This window comes from Leucopleurus acutus (genome assembly GCF_964270905.1).
Source record: "Leucopleurus acutus genome assembly, chromosome: 14".
Classification (NCBI taxonomy): Eukaryota; Metazoa; Chordata; class Mammalia; order Artiodactyla; family Delphinidae; genus Leucopleurus; species Leucopleurus acutus.
Window position 1 is genome coordinate 45,056,579 of NC_139156.1, and position 10,126 is coordinate 45,066,704.

At 40.4% G+C, this 10,126-nt stretch overlaps 1 pseudogene across 1 annotated transcript; it reads right to left on the reverse strand.

Annotated features, from left to right (window-relative positions):
- Positions 1-7,648: 7,648 nt before the first annotated feature.
- LOC309971787 (nuclear distribution protein nudE-like 1) lies at positions 7,649-8,660 on the reverse strand (annotated as a pseudogene). The gene has a single exon. The product of its transcript is annotated as a nuclear distribution protein nudE-like 1 (transcript).
- Between the last annotated feature and the right edge of the window lie 1,466 nt (positions 8,661-10,126).

Consider the following 10,126-nt stretch of genomic DNA (forward strand, 5'->3'; position numbering starts at 1 on the left):
ACACAAAAATAAACATTGTCTATTTTATATTGAGTAAAGTAAATCGAATATATCTTAAATAGTTTAATTCTATGAATATTTTCTTGTCTCCAGGTGATTTAAAAACTTAGAAATGCAAACACTATAGTAAAACAGAAAAGCTATATTCCTATTATGAAAGAAAGGGAGAAAATAGTTTTTGCTCCCTTTATACAGCCTTTCCCCAACCACAGCCATTCAAATCTATCTGTGGATGACCTTTTGGTAAATACTCCCTTTTGCCCACTCCGTTTTCTTAAGGCACTAGAAAGGAAACTAAACATACTCTTATCATATGATCCAACAATTGCACTCCTCAGCATCTACCCAAAGGAACTGAAAATCTTATGTCCATACAAAAACTTGCACATGAATGTTTATAGCAGCTTTACTCAATATTGCCAGAACTTGAAAGCAACAAAAATGTCCTTCAGTAGGTTAATGGATAAATAAATTATGGTACATCCAGAAAATGTAGTGTTATTCAGCGCTAAAAAGAAATGATCTACTGAGCCATGAAAAGATATGGAAGAAACTTAAATGCATATTTCTAAGTGAATGAAGCCAATCCGAAAAGGCTACATACTGTATGATTCCATCTGTACGACATTCTGGAAAAGGTTAAACTATGGAGACAGTTTAAAAAAATTAGTGGTTGCCAAGTGTTGGGGAGGGGAAGATTGGTGAAGCACCGAGGGTTTTTAGGACAGTGAAAATACTCTCATTTATACCGTAATGATTGATACATGTAATTATCCATTTGTCCAAATCCATAGGATGTACAACATCAAGAGTAAACCTTAATGTAAACTATGGACTCTGGGTGATTATGATGTGTCAACGGAGGTTCATCAATTGTAACAAATACACCACTCTGATGGGGATATCGACAATGGGGGAGGCTATGCTTGTGTGAGAGCAGAGGCGTGTGGAAAACCTGTGTACCTTCCTCTCAATTTTGCTGTGAATCTAAACTGTTCTAAAATTAAAATATTCTTTGAAAACAGGCAAAGTGAAGTAAAAGCAATGCGAATATGGTCAGATGAGAAAAGTATGTATCAAGTGAGGTATGGTGAGACTTTTACACGATTATTAAAAAGGAAGAATAAATAAATAATGTGTCAATAAAACAATATGCTAATTTTTAAAACTTTCTTTAAAAATAACCACAAAAAGATGAAGGAATTGCAGTAGAAGTCATCTGGGAATCACCAGCCATGCCTGATATGTGGCCTCTAACTTAGTCAGGATGAGAGCTACCTTTTTCTGAGTGTTGAGAAGGGTCTAACAGATGCCAACATGGAGTGTTTCATGTTGTCCCACAAGTTTCTGAGGCTCTGTCCATTTTTATCAATATTTTAAAATTTATTTTTCACAGCATGCAATTGTAACAAATCAATCAAGTTCACTATTCTACTTCAAATATTATTTTAAATAACCTAATAATTTTTTCATGTCAGCTATTAAAGTTTCCATTAGCTTATTTTTATAATGAATATTTATTTACAGAGCTCTCTTATTTATGGAGTTACTGTCTTTATATTTGCTTTTAATTCTTTAAACATCTTTTTCTTTTCTTTTTATCTTTTGACATATGAGATCTAGAAGTCTTTGCCTGCCCAAAGCAACATCTGGGACCACATAGAGTCACTTTCTACTGACTGCTTTTTTCCCCCTTTGAGTCTGGGTCACACTTTCCTGTTTCTTTGCATGTCATACTTTTTTGTAGTTAAAAAAAAAATGGCGTGTTGAGATAATATATTGTAACAAGTCTGGATTCTGAAACTTTTTTGTCTTAAGAGGGTTTTGTTTGTCTTTTATTGACTTGCCTAGACTTATCTATAGACTCTGCCTCTCTGACTATATGTGGCCACTGATGGCTTCCTATGGGCTGCTCCAGTGTCTGAGTAGCTTAGGGATCAGCCAACAGTGGAGAAGAGTGTGTACTTGAGTGTAAGTCTGTGCTCAAAATGTAAGGCTTCCAGTCTCTGCAATGGATCTGTGTGTGGGAAGGGGGGCACATTCAAAGTTCAGGCAGTTCTCAGGTCTTCCCTGGCTTTTACTTTCCCCTGGGCCCTCTCAGATCTTCCACAACCTGCATGCATAGATTTCCTGTCTTTCAAGCATGTGTGAAACTTATTTAACCCTTCTATGGGTCTCTAATTTCCAAGGTATTACCCTTAAATTTCTAGCTGTTCTGCCACTCAGTGCAACCAGGGCTAACAACCTTATGTTAGCAGAACTATGGATTTTCACCATTTTTTTCCTACTTAGTTTTTTACTTTTACTAACACCATAAGCCATGAATTCTTACCCTTCACTCCAAATCAAGTTATCCTCCCACGGCAGCAAATTTACTGGTTTTCATGATCAGTCCTGCCTGGGTAAAACTACTACAACTGAGCTGGTGGCAGGAAGAATGGAAGAAGATTCACAGTTTTTACCCAAAGTTTCAGCAGCTCTTCATGGGTAAATACTTAATTTGCTACTTGCTTTTGGTCAATCTCTAGATGCCTGAAATACTTGTTTTTGATAATTTTATTTAGTTTTAAACTTGGTTTTGTGGGGGAGAAGGCTTGCCATCCTCTTTACCATAGCCAGAAGTCCCACTTGTTTTCATTTATAATATAGATACATTTACTAAATTTTCCTTTATGGTTTGTAATTTTGTGGGTTTTTTAAAAGAAATCCTTCCCTCTCTCCCTTAGGTGTTAAATATGACCTCCTATATTTCTTCTAGATTTACATGACTTTCCTTTACTAACTTAAGTTTTAATTCACTTGGATTTAACTTGTGTACAGCATGGTATAGGTTCTAATTGTATTTTTTTCTTTATGGAGGAGTTATTGTATGTTGGCATATCTCTGGAACAATCAGCATGGTCTCTATTTTGCCAAAATCTTTACAAGTCTTGATAGAGTTTATTCTCTACCTTCTTTTCTTCTCTTTGGCTATTTTTGCCTGTATGCTCTTGCATATAAACCTTAAAAGCAGTTTGTCAAATCCATGTAATGTAATTGCATTATCTATAGATTAATCCTGCGAAAATTTATATTTTCATAATAAATATAATATTTAATAATAAATATGTTGATTTAAATTTTCATATCAATTTTATAGAATTCTGTCTAGCTAGCTGGTGCATGTATAGGAAGATGTCAGTAATGATAATCATCAACTCTTAATAACAACAATGTCCCTGTATAGAATTTGGCTAACACATTTTAAATTCTTTTTGTATTTTTAAGTTTATTTTCATCTTATTTTTATAGTGAGTAGGTGTTAAATTTTAAAAGAAAAAAATAGTTATTTAAAAAAATGTATTAAGGAGAAAGCAGCTTAGGAGGTAGACTAATTCAGGATCAGTGACCTCTATGATGGGGGTAGAATATGTACATATGGTCAATTCTTCTGCAGTGTGGCAATGTTCCCAGTCCAATAGGGCAGGCAGTTTTGTGGTCCTGATAAGTCACAATTTTTCTAATTAAAAAGAATTAGATTCAAATGCTGATTCCCTCACTGAGTGTTTTTTCCTTTATTCTTTTGATCTTCAGTTTCCCAGTAGCTTGGGGTCAATAACTTCCAACCCTAGGATTTTTGTCAGTTTTAATGAAATAAAATAATGTAAATCAAAGTCAGTTTGGTTTTACTTAAACCCCCAATTCCGTGCCCTTGGATGTCAAATCCATCCCCACAATTTCTGCTGATGCCTTAAATTTAAACTTGTATGGTTCTCCTATGTTCTGTTCCTGTTACGTTGTCTTTGTTTTGTCCCCACATAAACCCAAACATGAACTTGCAGTTATTTATGAATTCCCATGCAAATGGGTCATGATTAATTTTATAAAAAATTAGGAGGGGCTCAAGTGCACTGTCTTCTGCCATTTCTGCTGATTCTGCTGCCATTTGTGCTGATTCTCTAGTGTCTAAACTCTGCTCCAAACTCCATACCACAAGGATTGGCCCAGAAATAGTACATTGGTGCCAACCAAACTAAACAAAACCAAACAAAACAAGCAAAACCAAAATACAAATGAAAATCATCTTGGAAAGTGATTGCTGCTATGAAATGTCATGTGTATATATTCTGTGCATGTGTCAATATCCAGCACAGTGAATGTCTAGACATTAGTTCAGTAAATGCTCACTTTTTTTCTTCTTTGTTGGGTCATCACCTTATAATAGTATGAGAATCAATTTTAAGAACCCATCCTCTTGTAAATGTCTCTTAGCTAAGTTTCAAGGGCCATGTCATGGCCCCCTTTCTCTTTTCATACACCTCATTTTCATCCTGCTGAAGACAGCTAGTGGCAATATCTTAGTGTCACAGAAGCATAAATCTCTTCTCTGGCCATGTTTTTGAGTCTCAGCTAGCACTTACAGGGACTGAAAAGTGGAAACAGGACTCAGGGTTTACAGAACATAACTACGTTTTTGGAGACAGGATTGTGTGGTCTTTGCCTTGCAGCCCGCCTGTTCACCATTAGCTCCCAGTAAAATGAAGTCGTCATGTTTTGTTCATAATGAACCACTGCGGTTGGAACAAAATCTTTTGGGTCCCATCATTCTAAAGAGCTTATTCACCATTGAGGACATCCCTCAGCATGTTTCAATGTTAACAACTCTCAGGTTCATTTAGAATCCCCTTCTGTGACCTGACAGAGACCCAGGACCCTGCATGCATCCACGGGCTTCTCTTCTTAATGGCCTCTAGACTTAATGGCTCAGTTCTGCAATTGTCCAGCTAAGAGTGGAGAGCTCCACCTCTTTCTGGGACCAATAAAATCAGAAAATTATTCTTGCTCCTGGCTTCAAGTTGCAAAACAACTACTTTCTATAGTTGTCTACTAGGTCGGCTGTGTCCCACTGCGATGTAATCATTATTTATAATCTTTACAACAGATTCATGAGATTGGTCTTATTAGAGATCATTTTATAGCTGAAGAAATGGAAGCTTTGAGAGTTTGAAAAACTTGCTAAAAATACACAGCTAATAAATGATGAGCTAAGATTTAACCCTACTAGAGCTTACTCTCTTTTCACTCACCATGTTCCTGGCAGTGGACATACTGTGAACAAGTGAGCGCTTTGCTTGCCATTTCTAATGGAAGATTGAGGAAGGGATAAGGAGACCCAAGCTCACAGGCAAATCAGTGGGCGTGCTGGGACCCAAGCCAGCTATAGCAAGAGATTGTTATTTTTGGGAAAGGGCTTGAATTTGGATTCAAACCTCAGCATTTACAAGCCGCTTGATTTGGGGCTAGTCACTTTGTTTGAGTGTCAAAATTCTGTCTTGAAAAATGAGTAGAAGCACATTGGATGCCTCATTAGTTACTATGAGACTAATGAATTGGGATAATTAGAGAAGGCCTGCATGACAGAAAAGTTTCATCTTGTTTGCCAACTTCACTCAGCTGCTGGTGGATAACTTCACTGAGGACTCCGAAGGCCTAGTCAGCGATCAGAAGGAAAAAATGCAATGACTGATTAGTGACAATGGCCTCATCATGAGAGTGGTAAATGTGGTTTTGTCCTACTTATTTGCTCTGTTGATTTAAAACAATATTACGTTTCCAGCTGGAGATTAAGGAGGTGCGATAAATCAGCCCAAGATTACACAGCTAATAGGTGGGTGGCAGCGGGTCCAGGACCTCTTAGGGTATCATAAGATTCAACCTCAAAGCCCACAGAACCTTGCAGACAATGTGGATGAATCACATTAGGTCACGGCAGGTGGCAATGCACCCCACTTCTAAACCCCCACTAACTCTTTCCAAAGAAGTTTCAAAGCTATTAGTTCATCTGAATTAGGTTGTCCAAAAAGTATAATTATTGCAACCACCTCAAGCTTCATTGTTTACTATTTTGTGTGGGCCATGCCAGAAGGAATGGACTGTTGCCTGAGATTCGATCTCATGAATTTTTTTATGCTTTCCAACTTGATAAGTGTCCCCTCTGATTCCCTAGCTGCTAAAAGCCACCAGCTTCAACTATCACTCCCTTATTGCCTTAACTATATCATCCCGGATACCAGCAACTTGTTTGGCTTTAATATCTGCATCTGCTTGGATGTTTTCAGAGTACACTGGGAAAAAAAAGAAATAAGAGGAAGAGGGTGGAGGAGAAAATAATGATGATATTAATGGCTGCTGTTCATTATTCCCAGTCATTGAAATGATCAGGTTTCTCATTTGCAAAATGATTGAGGCAATAGTATGTACCCCTCATAGGGCTGTTGTAGGGCTAAATGAGGTAGTACATATAAAACACAAGCACCCCTGACTGATATAGGGTAAGATCCCTAAAGTATTAGATAGCATAACTTTATAGGTACTTTATTAATATTTTATACAAGATTATCAGTATTACACTGTTATTATGTTCTTTTTCTTAGAGCTTTATTAAGGTAAATTTATTGTATAAAACTGCATTAACCTAAACTTTAAAATTTGATGAGTTATAATATATGTTTCTTTATATACCATGAAACCATCCTAATGAAAATAATATTTTCTCATACCCCATTGTAATACATGCCTTGCATCACCGTGGCCCAGCACAAACAGTATCATTTTATTTTATTTTTTTTACTTTTTATCTTGGAGATTGGTTGATTTCCAGAACTGGAAACCAAGCCATGTAAGTTCTGAACAGGAGGCCTCAAGGCCTCCACCATAGTGTACTGCTGCTGGGTAATCAATACCACCAATAAGCGAGATGCCTAAAGCCTGTTGTAAACTGTAAAGCTCTCACCAGGGCAGAATATTGGTGCTGATGCTGTGATGTACGTTGATGCCTGCTTGCCAGCTGCATGCTGTACTCCTCTGGCTGTGCCTATGGCTAAACATTCTAGGAAAACCTGCTGTGTCCTTTTGGCCTCTGGAACTGTTCCAGGTCCTGCCTCTCACCCTTCACTTTGAACTCACTTTCTCCTCAGCTCCCATCCTGCTGCATCTGAGGCCAGACTTTCTTTATCTAGCCTCCTTCTGGTGGGTTACCCTGCTTGGCTGGCCTTGAATGGCTTCTGTTTGGCTCTACCTGAAGGCAGTGTTCTCAGGATGGACACCTCTGCCCCAGGCCTCAGCCCATCTCCTGCCCGAGGCTTCTAGCCTCACCAGCCTCCCTTCACACCATAACTCCCAAGTGCATCCTCCATGTACCTGATTGCATCATGGTCTCCCTATCTGCACCTATGCGTGTGGTCCCTTCTCCACATGAAACACTCTCTCTGGAATATTCTACCTTCTCTTGACTTAATTTCAATTTCTTTTTGGTCTCAGCATCTGAACCTGTGAGCCGAGTTGCTGGCCCTGCAAGGGATCCCACAGTGCCCTGCGTTCACCCATACTGTCCACTTGTCAGATTCCATTATGTCACATCCTGACAATAAAGGAGCGATTGGAGCCAACGGCACTAGGGCGAGAAGAGAAAATAGGCAGTATTGATATCGCGCAGAGTCCTGGGGCTGGGCAGGGCCCAGTAGCCGCCACTGCGTGCAGCCTGCCCTCTGACAGCCGTGGGGAGGCAGACGGAGGGGCACGACGAGCTGGGCCCGGGCACCGAGGGGTGAGGCGTGGGTGTCCTGGGTTGTTGCAGGAGGGCGGGAGCGGCCACCTGAAGGCCGGGCACTCACACACTGAGAGGCAGCACACGGGTGCCGGGGCGAGGAGCCCGGGCCAGGAGGAGGAGGGGCCTGGTCAGAGCCCTTTACCGCCCCTTTGTTGAAGAAAGACGAGTGCCCTGATAGAGAGAACTTCGTGCCATGGCTATTCATCATCCCGCAGTTAATGTTCCCTGAAATACAGATTTTCGTGATGCTTGGGCCTTTCCAAACTTCCTGCCAGCTGCTAATTTGGATTCTAAAGCCCCTACTTTCCGTCAGCGATCCCACACGATGTTTGGTGCTGATATCCTAGCTGAAGGAGTCAGTGGACCAGTACCAAAACCGTTTGGTATAGATTTCAGTGAAGGAAAACTGTTCTCTGTTCCGTTGCCAACAGGAGTAGCTGGCAAAGAAAGTGATGCTTTGGACGGCAGAATCCATCTTTTCCCAGTCTAGAGTTGGAGAACTGGGAGCCAACTTTCTAGTTACTTCCTGTTGTCTTTCCCCAACAGCTAGTTGTTGTCTTAAATCTCTCGCTTCATCCATTAACCTCTGCACAGAGACCAACAAAGATTCCTTTTCATCAAGTTCACTTTTTAAAAATGCATTTCGTTCAATGGCTTGATTTAGCCTTGTTCAAAGTCTTCCAGTGAAACTACTGTTGCCCTTTTTGCTCACTCCAGGTCATCGCTGGCCGGCTCCAGCTCTCTCACGTACTTATGTAACTGCTGCTTAAAGGCCCGAGTCTGACTTAAATCTTCTTCTAATACTGAGACCTGCTTGTAGCTCTGTGCATATTGATGCTCCAGGTTCTCCGTTAGTGCTTCCACTTCATACTTAAGTCTTGCAAGTCTCTATTTCTTTGTTCAGCCTGTACTGTGCTTCCAACTCTGCTTCTAATTCTCGGCTTCCTTCCTGGAATTCAACTAGCTCATCCCGAGCTTCCTGGAAGCTTTGTTTATACTTCAAGGAAAGTTCCTTCCAGTAAGCAGTTTCCTCCTTTAAACTTGAAAACTCTGGTATATCTTCACCACCCATGATCAAGAAAGCCTCCAATGTGTCAAAAGCGCATGTCCCCCTCTGCTCCACCGACGTCTCGCTCAGCGGGCCTGCCCAGGCCCGCCCAGCTGCTTAGCTCCGCCCCACTCCGCAGCCTTGAGCTCAGCTCCGCGCACCTCCGTGCTCTCTCCTCCCTGACACTCAGGGGCTGCGTGGGTGTCCGAGGCCATTCTGTGACGCACGGAGGCGGGGTTCTGTCACTATTTTTTATTTCAACCATTCTAATAAGTGTGTAGTGATATCGAATTATGGTTTTAATTTGCATATCCCTGATGCCTAATGATTTTAAACATAATGTCATGTACCTATTTGCCGTCTGTATATCCTCTTCAGTGAAGTGTCCGTCCATGTCTTCTGCCCATTTTCTAACTGGGTTTTTTTCCAACTGTTGAATTTCGAGATTTCTTTATATATTCTAGGAACTAGTCTTTTGTCAGATATATTGTTGACAAATATTTTCTCCCAGTCTTTAACTTGTCTTTTCATCCATCATCATGCGGTCTTTCATTGAACAAATTTTTAAATTTTTGATGATGTACAGTTTATCAATTTTTCCTTTTATGGGTCGTGCTTTTAGTGCCAAGTCTAAAAACTCTTCACCTGGCCCTAGGTCCAGAAGATTTTCTCCTAAGTTTTTTTCCTAAAAATTTAATAGTTTTATCTTCTATATTTAAGTTCACAATTCACTTTGGGTTAATTTACATAAAAGGTATGAGGTTTAGGCTGACATTCATTTTTTTGCTGGTGGATGTACAATGACACCAGCACTAGTTATGGAAAAGGCTATTTTTCTACTACTGAATTGCTTTGGCATCTTTGTTAAAACTCAGCTGGGCTTATTCGTGTGGTTATTTCTGCACTCTCTATTCTGTCCCATTGATCTCTGTGTCTGTTCCTCCACCAGTATCACACTCTCTTGGTTACTGAGCTATTCTTCCATTAAAGTTTGTTTGTTTGTTTGTTTTTTAAGAATGTTGTTGTTGGGCTTCCCTGGTGGCGCAGTGGTTGAGAGTCCGCCTGCCGATTCAGGGGACATGGGTTCGTGCCCCGGTCCGGGAAGATCCCACATGCCACGGAGCGGCTGGGCCCGTGAGCCATGGCCACTGAGCCTGCGCATCCAGAGCCTGTGCTCCACAACAGGAGAGGCCACAGCAGTGAGAGGCCCACACATGGCAAAAAAAAAAAAAAATGTTGTTGTTCTTATGGGGCCTGTACCTTTCCATATAAATTTTAGAATAAAATTCTCTATGCCTAAAAAAATACTGTTGGGATTCTGTTGCGAATTACAGTAAACTTAAACCTCAGTTTGGAGTAAGGCTTTTATTTTGCTGCGTTTCCCTCCAGTTCCTATTATCCATCCTTCAGAGGTTAGTTGCTGGGGCACAGTGTGACCAGAAGGAATAAAACCTGTTCTCCCCCTTGAGGATGTTCTGCTACTACTTCGT